General features: G+C 44.2%; 1 long non-coding RNA gene across 1 annotated transcript in view; it reads left to right on the top strand.

Moving 5' to 3' along the window:
* Positions 1–4787, top strand: part of LOC139185177 (uncharacterized) — a 56962-nt gene extending 52175 nt beyond the window's left edge. Inside the window, exon 6 of the long non-coding RNA XR_011568693.1 lies at positions 3533–4787. This is a non-coding gene — a long non-coding RNA (uncharacterized lncRNA). The remainder of the gene's footprint in view (positions 1–3532) is intronic.
* Positions 4788–18699: the final 13912 nt, after the last annotated feature.

Genomic DNA, 18699 nt, shown 5'->3' with positions numbered 1-18699 from the left:
TTGCATAACACCAACACCCAAAGGCAGTGACCCAGGGATTTAAGTCCCAATGTACTTGATAAAATAAAATGCTACCTATTTACTGTTCAGCTACCTAAGACCAGCTCATCTCAGTTAGGTTTTGAGGCCCTGATTTAAAGAACATAGGACAAAAACATTCCCATCTGGGGGAAAATCAATTTGTAAATAAAACATTTTATACCGGCTTACTCAGTTAAGTACATTCTGTAATTTAATGTTCAGTAAAAATATTTTCTCCTCAGAACTGGCAGATTTTTTACTTGTTAATATCCATAATATAACTATTAAATTAATTTATGTTGATTCTGGTTTATAAGAAAGATATTACTCCTTTTATCATCAGAGTAGTATATAGGTGAACTTAAAGGGGGCTTGGTGGGGTTGTTTTGCTTTAAAATATAATGTAGGAGCGAACTTAAAAATTAAAATGTGCATATTCATCTTCATGTGAAGCCTCATAGCTACTAAGGTCAAAAGAAAAAAATTCCTTACCAACATACTAGTCTTATATACATCAGATCTGCATGCAAACACATAACAGACACATAATGCAGACATACTAGACAGAGAAACCTATGTATCTCAGAGGCATTTATTGTCCCTAAATAGGAACAATAGGCAAATATCATCCCTATTTCCACTTTTATAATATAAAAATCCATTAAAATCCAAAGAGATGCTACAGTGGGTGTTAGATTCTGTGGCTTTCACTTCATTTTAGCATTTTTCTTTGTTCAAGAAACTCCTCCTTTGGCAGTAGAAGCGCTATAAGTAGGTAATAAGTCATGTGGAAAAGCAGTGATAAATTTTTAGAGAAAGGTTTCAAAGTTACTTATTTCATGTCTCACTAAATACTAAAGACCAGGATCAATAACATAATTATTTTCATTGTTATTAGTGTATATATTAGTGATATACTAGTAGATTGCAAAACTAATACATAAATATTTTAAATTATGTTTTATGTGCAACATGATAATGAAAATAAATTTTTATATCCACGGAATTTTTTCAGCATGCTGCTGCTGCTGCTAAGTCACTTCAGTCGTGTCTGACTCTGTGCGACCCCATAGATGGCAGCCCACCAGGCTCCCCCATCCCTGGGATTCTCCAGGCAAGAACACTGGAGTGGGGTTGCCATTTCTTTCTCCAATGCATGAAAGTGAAAGTGAAGTCACTCAGTCGTGTCCGACTCCCAATGACCCCATGGACTGCAGCCCACCAGGCTCCTCCATCCATGGGATTATCCAGGCAAGAGCATCAGACCCCAGTCCAGTATCAGGCCCTAGTCCAGCATCAGGCCCTACTCCAGTATCAGATCCTCCCACAGCATCAGGGCCTCCCCCAGCATCAGGCACTCCCCCAACATCAGGTCCTACTCCAGCATCAGACCCTAGTCCAGCATCAAAGGTTACCCCCAGCATCAGGTCCTAGTCCAGTATCAGACCTTCCCCCAGCATCAGACCCTTCCCCAGCATCAGACCCTAGTCAAGCATCAGAGGTTCCCCCCCAGCATCAGGCCCTAGTCCCGTATCAAACCCTCCCCCAGCATCAGGCCCTAGTCAGCATCAGGCCCTAGTCCAGAATCAGACTTTCCCCCAGCATCAGACCCTCCCCCAGCATCAGGCCCTAGTCAGCATCAGGCCCTAGTCCAGAATCAGACTTTCCCCCAGAATTAGACCCTCCCCCAGCATCAGACCTTCCCCCAGCATCAGACCCTCCCCCAGTGTCAGGCCCTCCCCCAGCATCAGACCCTAGTCCAGCATCAGGTCCTCCCCCATCATCAGACCCTAGTCCAGCATCAGGCCATCCCCCAGCATCAGAATGCAGTCCAGCATCAGGTCCTCCCCCAGCATCAGACCCTAGTCCAGAATCAGGTCCTTCCCCAGCATCAGATCCTAGTCCAGCATCAGACCCCAGTCCAGTGTCACGCCCTATTCCAGCATCAGGCTCTAGTCCAGCATCAGACCCCAGTCCAGTGTCACACCCTAGTCCAGCATCAGGCCCTCCCCCACCCTCACCCCCTGACCATTCCCCAGTATCAGGCCCCCCACCTTTAGTATGAGGTGTGGCAGCCCTACTTGTGTGATGCTCCTGAACACACTCAGGCAGCCCCAGAGCAGCAGGACAATAGCTCTTGCAGGAGGTTCATCTTTAGGAATCACCTGCGGAGGAGCAGCAGCAGCTGGGGTTTGTTTCAGGTCAAGGAGAGGCAAAGAAGAGGCACTTGTGCAGGACGCAAGGAGGCTGTGGGCACATTCCCCAGCTCTGCTTCCTCCCCATGGGGGCTTTGCTCTCCTGCTCTCTCACAGGCCCCAGGGCGGTGTCCTTCCAGATTCACGGTCTCCTTGATATCTCAAGCCCAAGTCCTGAGTTGCGTCCCAGTCCGGCGTGGCAGAGGGCTGGGAACACCCAAGCTCAAGGGCTGAAAGGATCTCAGGGGGAAAGCTGGGGCCCAGCGGGTGGCAGGGCAGGGGATGAGGGTGGCCGCCCACAGAGGGCCCCGGAGCAGCACTGGAAGGAGAGCAGTGATGCCTTAGCTCACTCGGGGATGCTGCCCCGCCTAGCACTCAGAGATGTTACCGCCAGCAGCTCTGGGGAGGCAAGAAGCCTGGTGAGCCATTCGGGCCATGTGGGTGGGCACTGCTGACCATGGCCTCAGTTTTCATTCTGTTCCAACTGTCCCTCCAAGGGCTGACAAGCTCCTCTTCCGAATGGCACAGATATTTTCTTTATGTGGGTGAATGCATCCCTGCTTTTTTCTGTTGGCACTGTTGTTGCTCATCATGTGTTTTCCTCTTTACAACCTGTGCTTGCTGCTCTTCCAGTTTAACTTAGGAGCAGCCCTTATTTTCTGCATTTCTAGTTGTCAGCGTTCACTGGGGCTTTCCAGGTGGCACTAGGGGTAAAGATCCTGCCTGCCAATGCAAGAGATAAGGAGAGATGTGGGTTCGATCCCTGGGTTGAGAAGATGCCCTAGAGGAGGGCATGGCAACCCACTCCAGGATTCTTGCCTGGAGAATCCCATGGACAGAGGAGCTAGTGGGCTACAGTCCCTGGGGTTGCAAAGAGTCAGACACGACTGAAGCAGGTTAGCACACACTCAGGTTTTAGTTCAGTCGCTCAGTTGTGTCCGACTCTTGCCACTCTGTGGATTGCAGCACTCCAGGCTTTCCTGTCCTTCACTATCTCCTGGAGTTTGCTCCAACTCATGTGCATTGAATCATCATGCCATAGAACAGAACCATCTCATTCCTGTTGCATCCACCAGAGAGGTGGCTGGGGCTTGGCAAAGTGCCTGGTCCTACTGTGTGGGTGTGAACCTGCCCTCACCACTCCCTGACCACGTGACCATCACTGTGTCTTCCTCTGTAAATTGGGAGGGGGCAGCACCTGCTTGTTAAGGGGCACACACAGCATCTGGTATATAATCAATGCACCATCCATCTCAGCATTGTATTTATTAATAATAGGGATAGCATTTAATAACCTCCTCCTTTTTTCTCTCTAGTCACTTAACTGTGCTCCAGACCGTATCTGCTTTACTTACCCCTGTAAATCCCACACCCAGCACAAACAAGACTCAACAAATTTGTGGCTGAAGAGGCAGGAACATACCCTGTCCTCAAGGAGATGAAGCCGAGCAAGATGGGAGCCTGATGATAACCCTGTGTGATGAGGAGGCCCCAGGAGGACCTGTGTGGCTGTGGGGTGGGGTGGGGGGCATTGGCAGAACCCCTGATGAGCTCCTGGGGATGGAGAAAGTGGCAGGAAGGAGGGGGTCTGTTCCTTGTGGGGTGTCCACAGATTGTACCTCACCCTTCACTGATGAGCACTTAGGCCATTTTCAAACACGTGTCACTGTTCTGGAGGAAACAATCATTGCCCAGCTCCTACTCAATCAATTTCGTAGATATGTCTCTAGCATTGGAGTATAAACGTCTGCTTTATTCATTCCATGCTCCGTTCATCCACCCATCCAGCCAGCCATCTGTTCATCCATCCATCCACTCACTAATCAATCCATCCATCCACTCTTAATTCATCCGATCATCTCAGACCCATTGAGAAGACAGACGCCTCCTCCGCTCCTGCTCCCAGGAGGACACCCAGTGTGAGTGACAGGAGCCTCGTGGGGATAAGGGGGGAGACACAGAAGGGACATGCCTGCAGGCCTTCCTCCCTCTGAACGGTGAAGCACCCACCTGGTCCTAACGCCTCCTTGCCGGGGTGTTCAGGCTGGCCCTTTTCCTTCTTGCAAAACAAGCGGCTGATGGAGGACTTGATGGCCTTCTTCTTCGGGGCTTTGTGCAGCAAGTCCTGGTGAGAGAGTCATTTCCTAGGCAGGTTGATAGGGAGTCTAGGGGTCCCCAAGGAGAGAGGGGTCTGGAATTCTCAAGGAGGAAGAAAGGACAAACTTTTTTTCTTTCTCCACATTCCTTAGGATTATATGTATCCTGCCTAAGGACAGTCTTTGGATTCAACCTTCTGTTATCTTAAAATGTTAATTATGGGAGTAGACCTGGTCTTTACAAGGATGTATCTTGCCTGAGGACAGTGTTATCTTAAAATGCATCTTATGGGTGAGGGGCCTGGTGCCATTCTGAATTTTAAGACATTCCTTTCTTTCATTAACAGACTGCTAGTGACTATATAACATCCAGCTGAAGACTAGCAGGCGGGTACTCTTTCTACCCCCTTCTGATGCCTATGTCAGAAGCTTTCTCTATCTCCTTTATACTTTAATAAAACTTTATTACACAAAAGCTCCAAGCGAGCAAGCCTCGTCTCTGTCCCCGGATTGAATTCTTCTCCTCCAGGGGCCAAGAATCCCGGTGTATTCGCGTGATTCAACAACAACCTTTCACTGGCTGCTGGTGCTGCTGCTGGGGTTGCTCCCGGGGCTGTCCTGATAGCCTGTCGAGCTTCCGGGAGAGAAAACGACCTTTAACCAGCACCCTCGTGCAAAAACACACACTCCACAAGACCTACTGATAGAAACGGGCACCCAGCAACACCGGTGCCTCAACCTCGCAGCAGATAGTGGAGTCTCCTTCACCAACAACACTCCACACGAGCAATGCAGTCTCCCGGCCACAGACAACCACCCCAGGAAGCTGAGATTCTCTGCCTTGAGCTCTCCTCCGAGGAGGGCTTGACTCCAGGCCAGCTGGTGCAGAGGGCGGTCCGACCTTCCCTCAGGGTCGCTGCTCGGCAGGTGACGACGCTCCAGGAGAAGGGGAGCTCCCCTGCTCTGGGCAGTTCCCCCCCACCTCCTGCAGGGTGACCGTCCCCGGCCATGGCAGGAGAGCAATGGTCACCGTGCAGGGCTGCTGGTCAGGTGACCACACGTGCCCTCCATCGAGTGCTGCCTGGCTCATGACGGGAGCTCAGGTGGTGGTCTGAATGAGGACAGTGTCAGTCACAGGAGGGGACAGAGTCTCCTGAGAGGGGACCCCTGAGGAAAAGGGAGGGACCCTCAAGAGCGAACCCGAGAGGCACGGGATCGTCACCATCAGGAACGCACCCTGGGCTGGGCAGACCTCTAGCAAGAGCAGGAAGAAAGCTCCCACAGGAATCAATCCGTAGAGATGGACGTTTTCTAAAATCACTGAGGTCACTGAGCTCTTCTCCCCCAGCACCTGAAGTTCACCACTAAACACAGGCACCAAATCCAGTGGGATTCCTTTACGATCATCCTTGCAACTTTTCCAAGACAAGAGGCTCAGGGTTCCTGAAACTGATGATGAGGCACGCAGGCCCCTTACTTGCGGGTGTCCCTGATGTCCTCGTGGCTGGCTGTGTGCAGCGCCCCTGTGTGCAGGCAGTCCAGCCGAAGGGACCGCGGCGAGGCCGGGGTCGAGGTTTCACATTTGATGGTGCTCTTGTCATCTCATGCCTCTTCCAGTAAAGCTGGCAGCAGAGTGAGTGAGGTAAGTGTAAATTTGGGTAACAATAGATTGTGTCGAAAAAGGCAATCCCACAGGCTTTACATTATAACCAGAAACTTATTTGAAAATCTATTAGTTATGTTATCCGCCAAGTATAAAAAAGTGCCTTGTTCTAGCTTAATGCCATCTTAATGGGCTGTCTTGTTCAAGAGAAGCGGGGCTGGGGGGCAGCGAGATCACCTGACTGAGTGCAGAGACCCCGGACGGGAGCCTCCCTGCAGCCGGGCTCCGCCCTCCCTGGAATCCAGCGACCAGATGGCCCCGCTGGGCAGGACAGCAGAGCGACGCTGGCACTGTGAACCCTGCATGGCATGAACTGCCCTGATGAAAGGACTGTGCTCATCACCAGATGCTGCTCAGAAGCACCACAGCTAGAGTAAGAAACCTCTTAGCAAAGCCGTCCAGACCTTTCTGTTTGAAGGAGAAAAGGACACAGCTTGTGCCACCACCCAAGATCATTTGTAGTGATGATGCAGGTTACTGGAACCCATGACAACAAGAGAAACACAGAAAAGGTACCTAATCCCTCCATACGAACACCATGTGCCTGGTAACATACAGACTGGGGGCTACCCACTGAAGTGCTTACACGTGGTGAGTGTAGTTCACTCACTGTGGTTTACACAAAGCACCCCTAGCTCTTCACTAAGAGATGATCTTGTATCAACCTAGAGCGGTGGGATGGCAAGGGAGAGGGGAGGGACGTTCAAAAGGGAGGGGATATATGGGTACCTATGGCTGATTCATGTTGAGGTTTGACAGAAAAGAACAGAATTCTGTAAAGCAATTATCCTTCAATTAAAAAATAAACGAATAAAAAAAGAGAGAGAGAGAGATGATCTCTCCTGGACTCCCAGCTTTTCCGCTGGTCCTGGGTGTGAGGACAGGAAAGACAGTGGTGGCAACAGTGTGGGGAACAGATTAACCCCTTCAGGGTCCAGACAGGTCTCACTGATACATTTGGGTGTGTGGTTAAGCTACTGCCTACAAAGTGGGAGACCTGGGTTCAATCCCTGGGTCGGGAATATCCTCTGGAGAAGGAAATGGCAACCCACTCCAGTGCTTTTGCTTGGAAAATCCTGTGGACGGAGGAGCCTGGTAGCCTACAGTCCATGGGGTCGCAGAGTCGGACATGAGTGAGTGACTAAACTTTCACTTAAGCCAGGGGAGGTTTTAGGAAACATGCATGGCATATATTTTTATAAACAATGAGTGCATAGTTTTAACCAACAGTTTTTAGTGGGATTCTGTAAAGAATACTGATCCCGTGCAGCCCCACAGGAGTTTGGTGACAACAAAGTGACTCAGTGCAAAATGCAGCTGAACTCTTTTAACAGCAGCTGGATAAACTGGGCACCCTCCCCTGAGCTCTAACAAGAACCCTCAGACAACAAAAGGCTACAAAGGCTAGAAATTATCCACATGGAGCTGAACAGCAATCAATCTCAAATTCAAGTTAAAATAAGCATTTATAAAAATCAGAAAACAACAACGAACAGAGCAGGGAAGTGACACACCTGGGTTGACAATGGACTCAGTGGAGACAAACATCTGCCTCAAAGTCAGGGCCCACTCCAGCCCGTTCCCCTGGGCCTCCTCCTGAGGAAGGCCTCTGGGTCCGCAGCCTGGCCACCCTCCCCCAGGATGGGAGCCGCCCCACTGGTGCCCATGTGGCTAGGATGGGCAGTGCCATGTCCTCACTGAACAGAAGGGCAAAGCAGGCCACAAAGCGGGTGAGTGGCACACCCAGGTCACCAACCCCAGGGTGATGGCGCTGCTCTGCTGTGCCCAGCAGAAGGGCTCCCAGGCACTGAGCTGCCTGAACTGGAGCGTGGCCACCCGAGTCCTGCGGGAAGGCCCAGGAGTGCTCGGTCAGTGGGCTGGGAGCAGGAGAGGGACAAGGAAGGCCAGCCCTTGGGGCACTGGACTCCAACAACAGGGTCTCATCCAAGTGACCTGAGGGGAGAGGCAGCGAGCTCCCTCCTGATGCTCCCTCCATCAGGGATGCTATGATGGACACGAGAGCCTCTGGAGGAAAGTGGGCTGGAGGGCACCACTGTTAAGTGTCCAGGCTCTGATCAGACCAGTCCACACCACACTGCTGGGTGTGAGAGCCTGGGCAGGGTGCCTGGCCTCACTATGCCTCAGTGTCCATGTCTGCTGAATGGGGATAGCAGCAGCCTGGACCTCACCTGGGGATGAGATGACAGACTCGGAAAGCACGTGCCCGGTGCAGAGTCTCCTGCACACTGCTACCCACCATCATTAAATTGGCTTCCTGCAAGTCTAACATCTATGGCTCTGATTCAGTCATTTCTTATAAGAAAACACTAAGTGGAAATTCCATGGTGTTCCAGAGGTTAAGACTTGGCACTTTCACTGCCAGGACACTGGTCTGATCCCTGGTTGGGGAACTAAGATCCCATAAGCTGTGCAGCATGGCCAAAAAACATAAGTAAAGAAAAATTTAAAAATAATAAATAATACTATGTCTATTATAAACAAGCATGAGATGATCAGAAGGCAAACAAGTGAGAGAAAGGCAAACTGTTACAATTGTCCCAACGAATGACCTATTTCCAACAGAACCATCAGCATATTTTAAGTGGTGGATGAGTTTCATTACTTCCATTAAAACATCAATTATTCACCAGTACATAACCACACAGTGTTCATTCACATTAAATGATAAGGACTCTTTAATACTTCACAGAGAAACAAAGGCCTGTTAAATTACTAAATAGTTTACCTTTTGATGCTGCTTCCTTAAATCACTAGGCTTATCAGATCAGATCAGTGGCTCAGTCATGTCCGACTCTTTGCGACCCCATGAATCGCAGCACGCCAGGCCTCCCTGTCCATCACCAACTTCCGGAGTTCACTGAGACTCACGTCCATCGAGTCAGTGATGCCATCCAGCCATCTCATTCTCTGTCGTCCCCTTCTCCTCCTGCCCCCAATCCCTCCCAGCATCAGAGTCTTTTCCAATGAGTCAACTCTTCACATGAGGTGGCCAAAATACTGGAGTTTCAGCTTTAGTATCATTCCTTCCAAAGAAATCGCAGGGCTGATCTCCTTCAGAATGGACTGGTTGGATCTCCTTGCAGTCCAAGGGACTCTCAAGAGTCTTCTCCAACACCACAGTTCAAAAGCATCAATTCTTCGGTGCTCAGCCTTCTTCACAGTCCAACTCTCACATCCATACATGACCACTGGAAAAACCATAGCCTTGACTAGATGCACCTTTGTTGGCAAAGTAATGTCTCTGGTTTTGAATATGCTATCTAGGTTGGTCATAACTTTCCTTCCAAAGAGTAAGCGTCTTTTAATTTCATGGCTGCAGTCACCATCTGCAGTGATTTTGGAGCCCCCCCAAATAAAGTCTGACACTGTTTCCACTGTTTCCCCATCTATTTCCCATGAAGTGATGGGACCGGATGCCATGATCTTCGTTTTCTGAATGTTGAGCTTTAAGCCAACTTTTTCACTCGCCACTTTCACTTTCATCAAGAGACTTTTGAGTTCCTCTTCACTTTCTGCCATCAGGGTGGTGTCATCTGCATATCTGAGGTTATTGATATTTCTCCCGGCAATCTTTTTTTTTTTTTTTCCCCCCAATTTATTTATTTATTTTTTTATTAAAAAATTTTTTTTTAAATTTTATTTTATTTTTAAACTTTACAATATTGTGTTAGTTTTGCCAAACATCGAAATGAATCCGCCACGGGTATAATCCGTGCTCCCCATCCTGAACCCTCCTCCCTCCTCCCTCCCCATACCCTCCCTCTGGGTCGTCCCAGTGCACCAGCCCCAAGCATCCAGTATCGTGCATCGAACCTGGACTGGCGACTCATTTCATACATGATATTATACATGTTTCAATGCCATTCTCCGAAATCTCCCCACCCTCTCCCTCTCCCACAGAGTCCATAAGACTGATCTATACATCAGTGTCTCTTTTGCTGTCTTGTACACAGGGTTATTGTTAGCATCCTTCTAAATTCCATATATATGTGTTAGTATACTGTATTGGTGTTTTTCTTTCTGGCTTACTTCACTCTGTATAATAGGTTCCAGTTTCATCCACCTTATTAGAACTGATTCAAATGTATTCTTTTTAATGGCTGAGTAATACTCCATTGTGTATATGTACCACAGCTTTCTTATCCATTCATCTGCTGATGGGCATCTAGGTTGCTTCCATGTCCTGGCTATTATAAACAGTGCTGCGATGAACATTGGGGTACACGTGTCTCTTTCCCTTCTGGTTTCCTCAGTGTGTATGCCCAGCAGTGGGATTGCTGGATCATAAGGCAGTTCTATTTCCAGTTTTTTAAGGAATCTCCACACTGTTCTCCATAGTGGCTGTACTAGTTTGCATTCCCACCAACAGTGTAAGAGGGTTCCCTTTTCTCCACACCCTTTCCAGCATTTATGGCTTGTAGACTTCGATGGCAGCCAGTCTGACTGGCGTGAAATTGTACCTCATAGTGGTTTTGATTTGCATTTCTCTGATAATGAGTGATGTTGAGCATCTTTTCATGTGTTTGTTAGCCATCTGTATTTCTTCTTTGGGGAAATGTCTATTTAGTTCTTTGGCCCATTTTTTGATTGGGTCATTTATTTTTCTGGAGTTGAGCTGTAGGAGTTGCTTGTATATTTTTGAGATTAGTTGTTTGTCAGTTGCTTCATTTGCTATTATTTTCTCCCATTCTGAAGGCTGCCTTTTCACCTTGCTAATAGTTTCCTTTGTTGTGCAGAAGCTTTTAAGTGTAATTAGGTCCCATTTGTTTATTTTTGCTTTTATTTCCAATATTCTGGGAGGTGGGTCATAGAGGATCCTGCTGTGATGTATGTCTGAGAGTGTTTTGCCTATGTTCTCCTCTAGGAGTTTTATAGTTTCTGGTCTTACGTTGAGATCTTTAATCCATTTTGAGTTTATTTTTGTGTATGGTGTTAGAAAGTGTTCTAGTTTCATTCTTTTACAAGTGGTTGACCAGATTTCCCAGCACCACTTGTTAAAGAGATTCTCTGTAATCCATTGTATATTCTTGCCTCCTTTGTCAAAGACAAGGTGTCCATATGTGTGTGGATTTATCTCTGGGCTTTCTATTTTGTTCCACTGATCAATATTTCTGTCTTTGTGCCAGTACCATGCTGTCTTGATAACTGTGGCTTTGTAATAGAGCCTGAAGTCAGGTAGTTTGATTCCTCCAGTTCCATTCTTCTTTCTCAAGATAGCTTTGGCTATTTGAGGTTTTTTGTATTTCCATACAAATTGTGAAATTATTTGTTCTAGCTCTGTGAAGAATACCGTTGGTAGCTTGATGGGGATTGCATTGAATCTATAAATTGCTTTGGGTAGTACACTCATTTTCACTATATTGATTCTTCCAATCCATGAACATGGTATATTTCTCCATCTATTAGTGTCCTCTTTGATTTCTTTCACCAGTGTTTTATAGTTTTCTATATATAGGTCTTTAGTTTCTTTAGGTAGATATATTCCTAAGTATTTTATTCTTTCCGTTGCAATGGTGAATGGAATTGTTTCCTTAATTTCTCTTTCAGTTTTCTCATTATTAGTGTATAGGAATGCAAGGGATTTCTGTGTGTTGATTTTATATCCTGCAACTTTACTATAATTTTTGATTAGTTCTAGTAATTTTCTGGTGGAGTCTTTAGGGTTTTCTATGTAGAGGATCATGTCATCTGCAAAGAGTGAGAGTTTTACTTCTTCTTTTCCAATTTGGATTCCTTTTATTTCTTTTTCTGCTCTGATTGCTGTGGCCAAAACTTCCAAAACTATGTTGAATAGTAATGGTGAAAGTGGGCACCCTTGTCTTGTTCCTGACTTTAGAGGAAATGCTTTAAATTTTTCACCATTGAGGATAATGTTTGCTGTAGGTTTGTCATATATAGCTTTTATTATGTTGAGGTATGTTCCTTCTATTCCTGCTTTCTGGAGAGTTTTTTTTTTTTTTTATCATAAATGGATGTTGAATTTTGTCAAAGGCTTTCTCTGCATCTATTGAGATAATCATATGGTTTTTATTTTTCAATTTGTTAATGTGGTGTATTACATTGATTGATTTTGAATTTGTGGATATTGAAGAATCCTTGCATCCCTGGGATAAAGCCCACTTGGTCATGAGGTATGATCTTTTTAATGTGTTGTTGGATTCTGATTGCTAGAATTTTGTGAAGGATTTTTGCATCTCTGTTCATCAGTGATGTTGGCCTGTAGTTTTCTTTTTTTGTGGGATCTTTGTCAGGTTTTGGTATTAGGGTGATGGTGGCCTCATAGAATGCGTTTGGAAGTTTACCTTCCTCTGCAATTTTCTGGAAGAGTTTGAGTAGGTTAGGTGTTAGCTCTTCTCTAAATTTTTTGTAGAATTCAGCTGTGAAGCCGTCTGGACCTGGGCTTTTGTTTGCTGGAAGACTTCTGATTACAGTTTCAATTTCTGTGCTTGTGATGGGTCTGTTAAGATTTTCTATTTCTTCCTGGTCCAGTTTTGGAAAGTTGTACTTTTCTAAGAATTTGTCCATTTCTTCCACGTTGTCCATTTTATTGGCATATAATTGTTGATAGTAGTCTCTTATGATCCTTTGTATTTCTGTGTTGTCTGTTGTGGTCTCTCCATTTTCATTTCTAATTTTATTGATTTGATTTTTCTCCCTTTGTTTCTTGATGAGTCTGGCTAATGGTTTGTCAATTTTATTTATCCTTTCAAAGAACCAGCTTTTGGCTTTGTTGACTTTTGCTATGGTCTCTTTTGTTTCTTTTGCATTTATTTCTGCCCTAATTTTTAAGATTTCTTTCCTTCTACTAACCCTGGGGTTCTTCATTTCTTCCTTTTCTAGTTGCTTTAGGTGTAGGGTTAGGTTATTTATTTGACTTTTTTCTTGTTTCTTGAGGTATGCCTGTATTGCTATGAACTTTCCCCTTAGGACTGCTTTTAAAGTGTCCCATAGGTTTTGGGTTGTTGTGTTTTCATTTTCATTAGTTTCTATGCAAATTTTGATTTCTTTTTTGATTTCTTCTGTGATTTGTTGGTTATTCAGCAGCGTGTTGTTCAGCCTCCATATGTTGGAATTTTTAATAGTTTTTCTCCTGTAATTGAGATCTATTCTTATTGCATTGTGGTCAGAAAAGATGCTTGGAATGATTTCTATTTTTTTGAATTTACCAAGGCTAGATTTATGGCCTAGGATGTGATCTATCCTGGAGAAGGTTCCATGTGCGCTTGAGAAAAAGGTGAAATTCATTGTTTTGGGATGAAATGTCCTATATATATCAATTAGGTCTAACTGGTCTATTGTATCATTTAAAGTTTGTGTTTCCTTGTTAATTTTCTGTTTAGTTGATCTATCCATAGGTGTGAGTGGGGTATTAAAGTCTCCCACTATTATTGTGTTATTGTTAATTTCTCCTTTAATACTTGTTAGCATTTGTCTTACATATTGCGATGCTCCCGTGTTAGGTGCATATATATTTATAATTGTTATATCTTCTTCTTGGATTGATCCTTTGATCATTATGTAGTGACCATCTTTGTCTCTTTTCACAGCCTTTGTTTTAAAGTCTATTTTATCTGATATAAGTATTGCTACTCCTGCTTTCTTTTGGTCCCTATTTGCATGGAAAATCTTTTTCCAGCCCTTCACTTTCAGTCTGTAAGTGTCCCCTGTTTTGAGGTGGGTCTTTTGTAGACAACATATGTAGGGGTCTTGTTTTTGTATCCATTCAGCCAGTCTTTGTCTTTTGGTTGGGGCATTCAATCCATTTACCTCTAAGGTAATTACTGATAAGTATGATCCCGTTGCCATTTACTTTATTGTTTTGGGTTCGATTTTATACACCATTTTTGTGTTTCCTGTCTAGAGAATATCCTTTAGTATTTGTTGGAGAGCTGGTTTGATGGTGCTGAATTCTCTCAGCTTTTGCTTGTCTGAAAAGCTTTTGATTTCTCCTTCATACTTGAATGAGATCCTTGCTGGGTACAATAATCTGGGCTGTAGGTTATTTTCTTTCATCACTTTAAGTATGTCTTGCCATTCCCTCCTGGCTTGAAGAGTTTCTATTGAAAGATCAGCTGTTATCCTTATGGGAATTCCCTTGTGTGTTATTTGTTGTTTTTCCCTTGCTGCTTTTAATATTTGTTCTTTGTGTTTGATCTTTGTTAATTTGATTAATATGTGTCTTGGGGTGTTTCGCCTTGGGTTTATCCTGTTTGGGACTCTCTGGGTTTCTTGGACTTGGGTGATTATTTCCTTCCCCATTTTAGGGAAGTTTTCAACTATTATCTCTTCAAGTATTTTCTCATGGTCTTTCTTTCTGTTTTCTTCTTCTGGGACCCCTATGATTTGAATGTTGTAGCGTTTAATATTGTCCTGGTGGTCTCTGCGATTGTCCTCATTTCTTTTCTTTTTTTTTTTTTTGTTTGACAGAAAATTTTAATAACTTTTATTAATTTTGAAACATTATTAAATATGAAGTATGGGACTAGATGCTTTACATAACATGTCATTTAATTCTATTAACCATTTAAGGTATTTCTTTTAATTCGTTTTTCTTTTATCCTCTCTGATTCATTTATTTCTACCATTCTATCTTCTAATTCACTAGTCCTATCTTCTGCCTCTGTTATTCTACTATTGCCTCCAGAGTGTTTTTAATTTCATTTATTGCATTATTCATTATATATTGACTCTCTTTTATTTCTTCTAGGTCCTTGTTAAACCTTTCTTGCATCTTCTCAATCTTTGTCTCCAGGCTATTTATCTGTGATTCCATTTTGATTTCAAGATTTTGGATCAATTTCACTATCATTATTTGGAATTCTTTATCAGGTAGATTCCCTATCTCTCCCTCTTTTGTTTCGTTTGGTGGGCATTTATCCTGTTCCTTTATCTGCTGGGTATTCCTCTGTCTCTTCATCTTGTTTAAATTGCTGATTTTGGGGTGTCCTTTCTCTATTCTGGCAGTTTGTGGAGTTCTCTTTATTGTGGCGTTTCCTCGCTCTGTGTGGGTTTGTACAGGTGGCTTGTCAAGGTTTCTTGGTTAGGGAAGCTTGTGTCGGTGTTCTGGTGGGTGGAGCTGTATTTCTTCTCTCTGGAGTGCAATGAAATGTTCAGTAATGAGTTATGGGATGTCTATGGTTTTGGGGTGGCTTTGGGCTGCCTGTATCTTGGAGCTCAGGGCTGTGTTCCTTGTTGCTGGAGAATTTGCTTGGTATGTCTTGCCCTGAAACTTGTTGGCCCTTGTGTGGTGCTTGGTTTCAGTGCAGGTATGGAGGCATTTGATGGGCTCCTGTCAATTAATGTTCCTTGGAGTCAGGAGCTCCCTGGAGTCAGGGTTTGGACTTAAGCCTCCTGCTTCCAGTTATCGGTCTTATTTTTACAGTAGTTTCAGAGCTTCTCCTTCTATACAGCACCATTGATAAAACATCTACGTTAAAGATGAAAAATTTCTCTACCATGAGGGTCACCCAGAGAGGTTCACAGCGTTATATGGAGAAGAGAAGAGGGAGGAGGGAGTTAGAGGTGACCCGAATGAGATGAGGTGGAATCAATGGTGGAGAGAGTGGGCTATCCAGTAATCTCTTCCTTATGTACACTCCACAACTGGACCGCTCAGAGTTGTTCATGGAGTTATACAGAGAAGAGAAGAAGGAGGAAGGTGACAGAGGTGGCCAGGAGGATAAAAAGGGGGGAATGAAAAGGAGGGAGACAGATCCAGCCAGTAATCAGTTCCCTAAGTGTTCTCCACCGTCTGGAACACACAGAAATTCACAGAGTTGGGTAGAGTAGAGAGGGGTTAGGGAGGAGACACAGGCGACCTGGTGGGGAAAAAGGAGTGTCCAAAGGGAGAGAGAGCAGTTAAGCCAGTAATCGCCCTCCCTAGTGAAAAATGGGTCCTGAAGATTGGGTTCTTAAAGGTACAAAATTGGTAACAAATACATAAAAGCAAAAATTAAAAATCTAGAGTAGAGTTTGGAATTTCAAAAATACTATGTTAAAGAAAAGAAGAAGGAAAACAAAGACAGAAAAAACGAACAAACAAAAACAAACAAGGTCGTGAAAATTATAAAGAAAATATAGGTGCAAAATTGATAACTAATACCAAAAAGCAAAAGTTAAAAATCTAGAGTAGAGTTTGGAATTTCAAAAATACAATGTTAAAAAAAGAAGAAGAAAAAGAAAGAGAGAGAGAAAAAACAAACAAACAAACAAGAACAAACAAAGTTGCATAAATTATAAAGAAAATACAGGTACAAAATTGACAATACCAAAAAGAAAAAGTTAAAAATCTAGAGTAGAGTTTGGAATTTCAAAATTACAATGTTAAAAAAAGAAGAAGAAAAAGAAAGAGAGAGGGAAAAAAAACAAACAAGAACAAACAAAGTCACATAAATTATAAAGAAAATACAGGTACAAAATTGATAACAAATAGCAAAAAGCATAAATTAAAAATCTAGAGTAGAGTTTGGAATTTCAGATATACAATGTTATTTAAAAGAAGAAGAGAAAGAAACAGAGAAAAAGAAAAAGAAAAAATAAAAATGGGTCACAGAAATTATATATATATATATATAAAAAACTATAGGTACAAAATAGATAACAAATACCAAAAAGCTAAAATTAAAAATCTAGAGTAGAGTTTGGAATTTCAAAAATACAGTGTTAAAGAAAAGAAGGAAAAAAAAAAACAAGGTCAAAAAAATTATAAAAAATATATATATATGAAGTTTGCTTTAAAAAAAATGGGCTCTTTTTTTTTTTTTTTTTGCAAAGTAATCGGTTATAAAAGTGAAAATTAAAGGAATAATAGAGGACTTAAAAATTTTTTTTTTTAAAAATTAAGAAAAAAAAAAAAGGGAAGAATGATCGTAAAAATAGTAAAAATATATCTAGGACTTTCTCCGGTTTTGTTGAGTATTGTGGGTTCAGTTCATTTTTGGCTAGTTCCTTGGCCCAGCTTATATTTCTCAAGATCTATAGGTCCCTTCCTATGTAGTTGGTACTAACCACAGGGTTTTAATCTATTGCCTGTAGCTTCCAAGGCGGTTCCCTCTGTTATAGCTTCTTCTGTTTGCTGGTCTCTTCAGTGTCTGGTTTCCGCCCTGACACAAAGGGGACGGTGGAGGACACTTTTTATTTATTTTTTTTAGGCTCACTTGTTCAGTAGCGCTGAGGGGAGGTACGGAGGGATACTGCAAACAAATAACACTGGCGTGTGCTCGCAGTGCCTCAGCCACACTGGGTCTGCCCCCCATTCATGGCGTGTGTAGCCTCCCTGCCCTCGCTGCTCAGGCTCTAGGTTGCTCTGCTGGGAACCATCCGTGGCCGGGCCTGGGCTGCCTGCACTTCCCAGGTCCAAGCCGCTCAGGTTCAGGCACTCGGGTAGTCCTCAGAGGCGCAGACTCTCGGTTGGGCCTGCGTTTTGTGCCCTTCCCAGATCCGAGCAGCTCAGGTGATGAGGTGTTTGGTGCGCGCGATTGCTGCGACTTATCGCCTCCCTGCGGCTCGGTTATCTAGGTGTGCACCAGCACACCTTCTCAGGCAGATGTTGACCATCCAGACCCTCAAGAAGTTTTAGTTAGCAAAGAAGCCTGCTTACAGTTTTATAGATAATGTCTCTCTGGGGCTGCGATTGTCCCCTTCTGGCTCTGGCTGCCTATCACCGGAGGGGGATGGTCTGCCGCCGGCTATCTCTGTTCAGTCCTTTGTTCTCTGCGTGGGTCTGGCGGTGTCTTAGGTTAGGGCTGGCTTTTCACGTGGTAGATATCCCACAGTCTGGTTTGCTAGCCCAAATTATTTCGCTCAGATAGCACTCCGGGTACTCAGGCCAGATCCTTGCGATGCAGCCCGCGCTGCACCTCCCTGCCCAGGCTCCACTTGCTAATGGTGGATGCAGGTGTCTGCACTGCTTCTCCACTGGGGGAGTTACCATAGGGCTTGCAATGTGTGGGTTTTAACTGTTTATTTATTTTTCCTCCCTGTTAATGTTGCCCTCTGTGCTTCCAAGGCTTGGCACAGATTCGGCAGTGAGAAGGTTTCCTGGTGTTTGGAAACTTCTCTCTTTTTAAGACTCCCTTCCCAGGACGGAACTCCATCCCTCCCTCTTTTGCCTCTTTTTTTATCTTTTATATTTTTTCCTACCTCTTTTCGAAGACTTGGGTTGCTTTTCTGGGTGCCTGATGTCCTCTGCCGGCATTCAGAAGTTGTTTTGTGGAATTTACTTGGCGTTTAAATGTTCTTTTGATGAATTTGTGGGTGAGAAAGTGTTCTCCCCATCCTACTCCTCTGCCATCTTAGCTCCTCTTCTCTCCCAGCAATCTTGATTCCAGCTTGTGTTTCTTCCAGTCCAGCGTTTCTCATGATGTACTCTGCATATAAGTTAAATAAACAGGGTGACAATATACAGCCTTGACGTACTTCTTTTCCTATTTGGAACCAGTCTATTGTTCCATGTCCAGTTCTAACTGTTGCTTCCTGACCTGCATACAAATTTCTCAAGAGGCAGGTCAGGTGGTCTGGTATTCCCATCTCTCTCAGAATTTCCCACAGTTTATTGTGATCCACACAGTCAAAGGCTTTGGCATAGTCAATAAAGCAGAAACAGATGTTTCTCTGGAACTCTCTTGCTTTTTCGATGATCCAGCGGATGTTGGCAATTTGATCTCTGGTTCCTCTGCCTTTTCTAAAACCAGCTTGAACACCA

The sequence above is a fragment of the Bos indicus genome, chromosome 10 (genome assembly GCF_029378745.1).
Source record: "Bos indicus isolate NIAB-ARS_2022 breed Sahiwal x Tharparkar chromosome 10, NIAB-ARS_B.indTharparkar_mat_pri_1.0, whole genome shotgun sequence".
Classification (NCBI taxonomy): Eukaryota; Metazoa; Chordata; class Mammalia; order Artiodactyla; family Bovidae; genus Bos; species Bos indicus.
The sequence above is the reverse complement of the archived record's forward strand: the minus strand, read 5'-3'. Positions and strand labels throughout refer to the sequence as shown.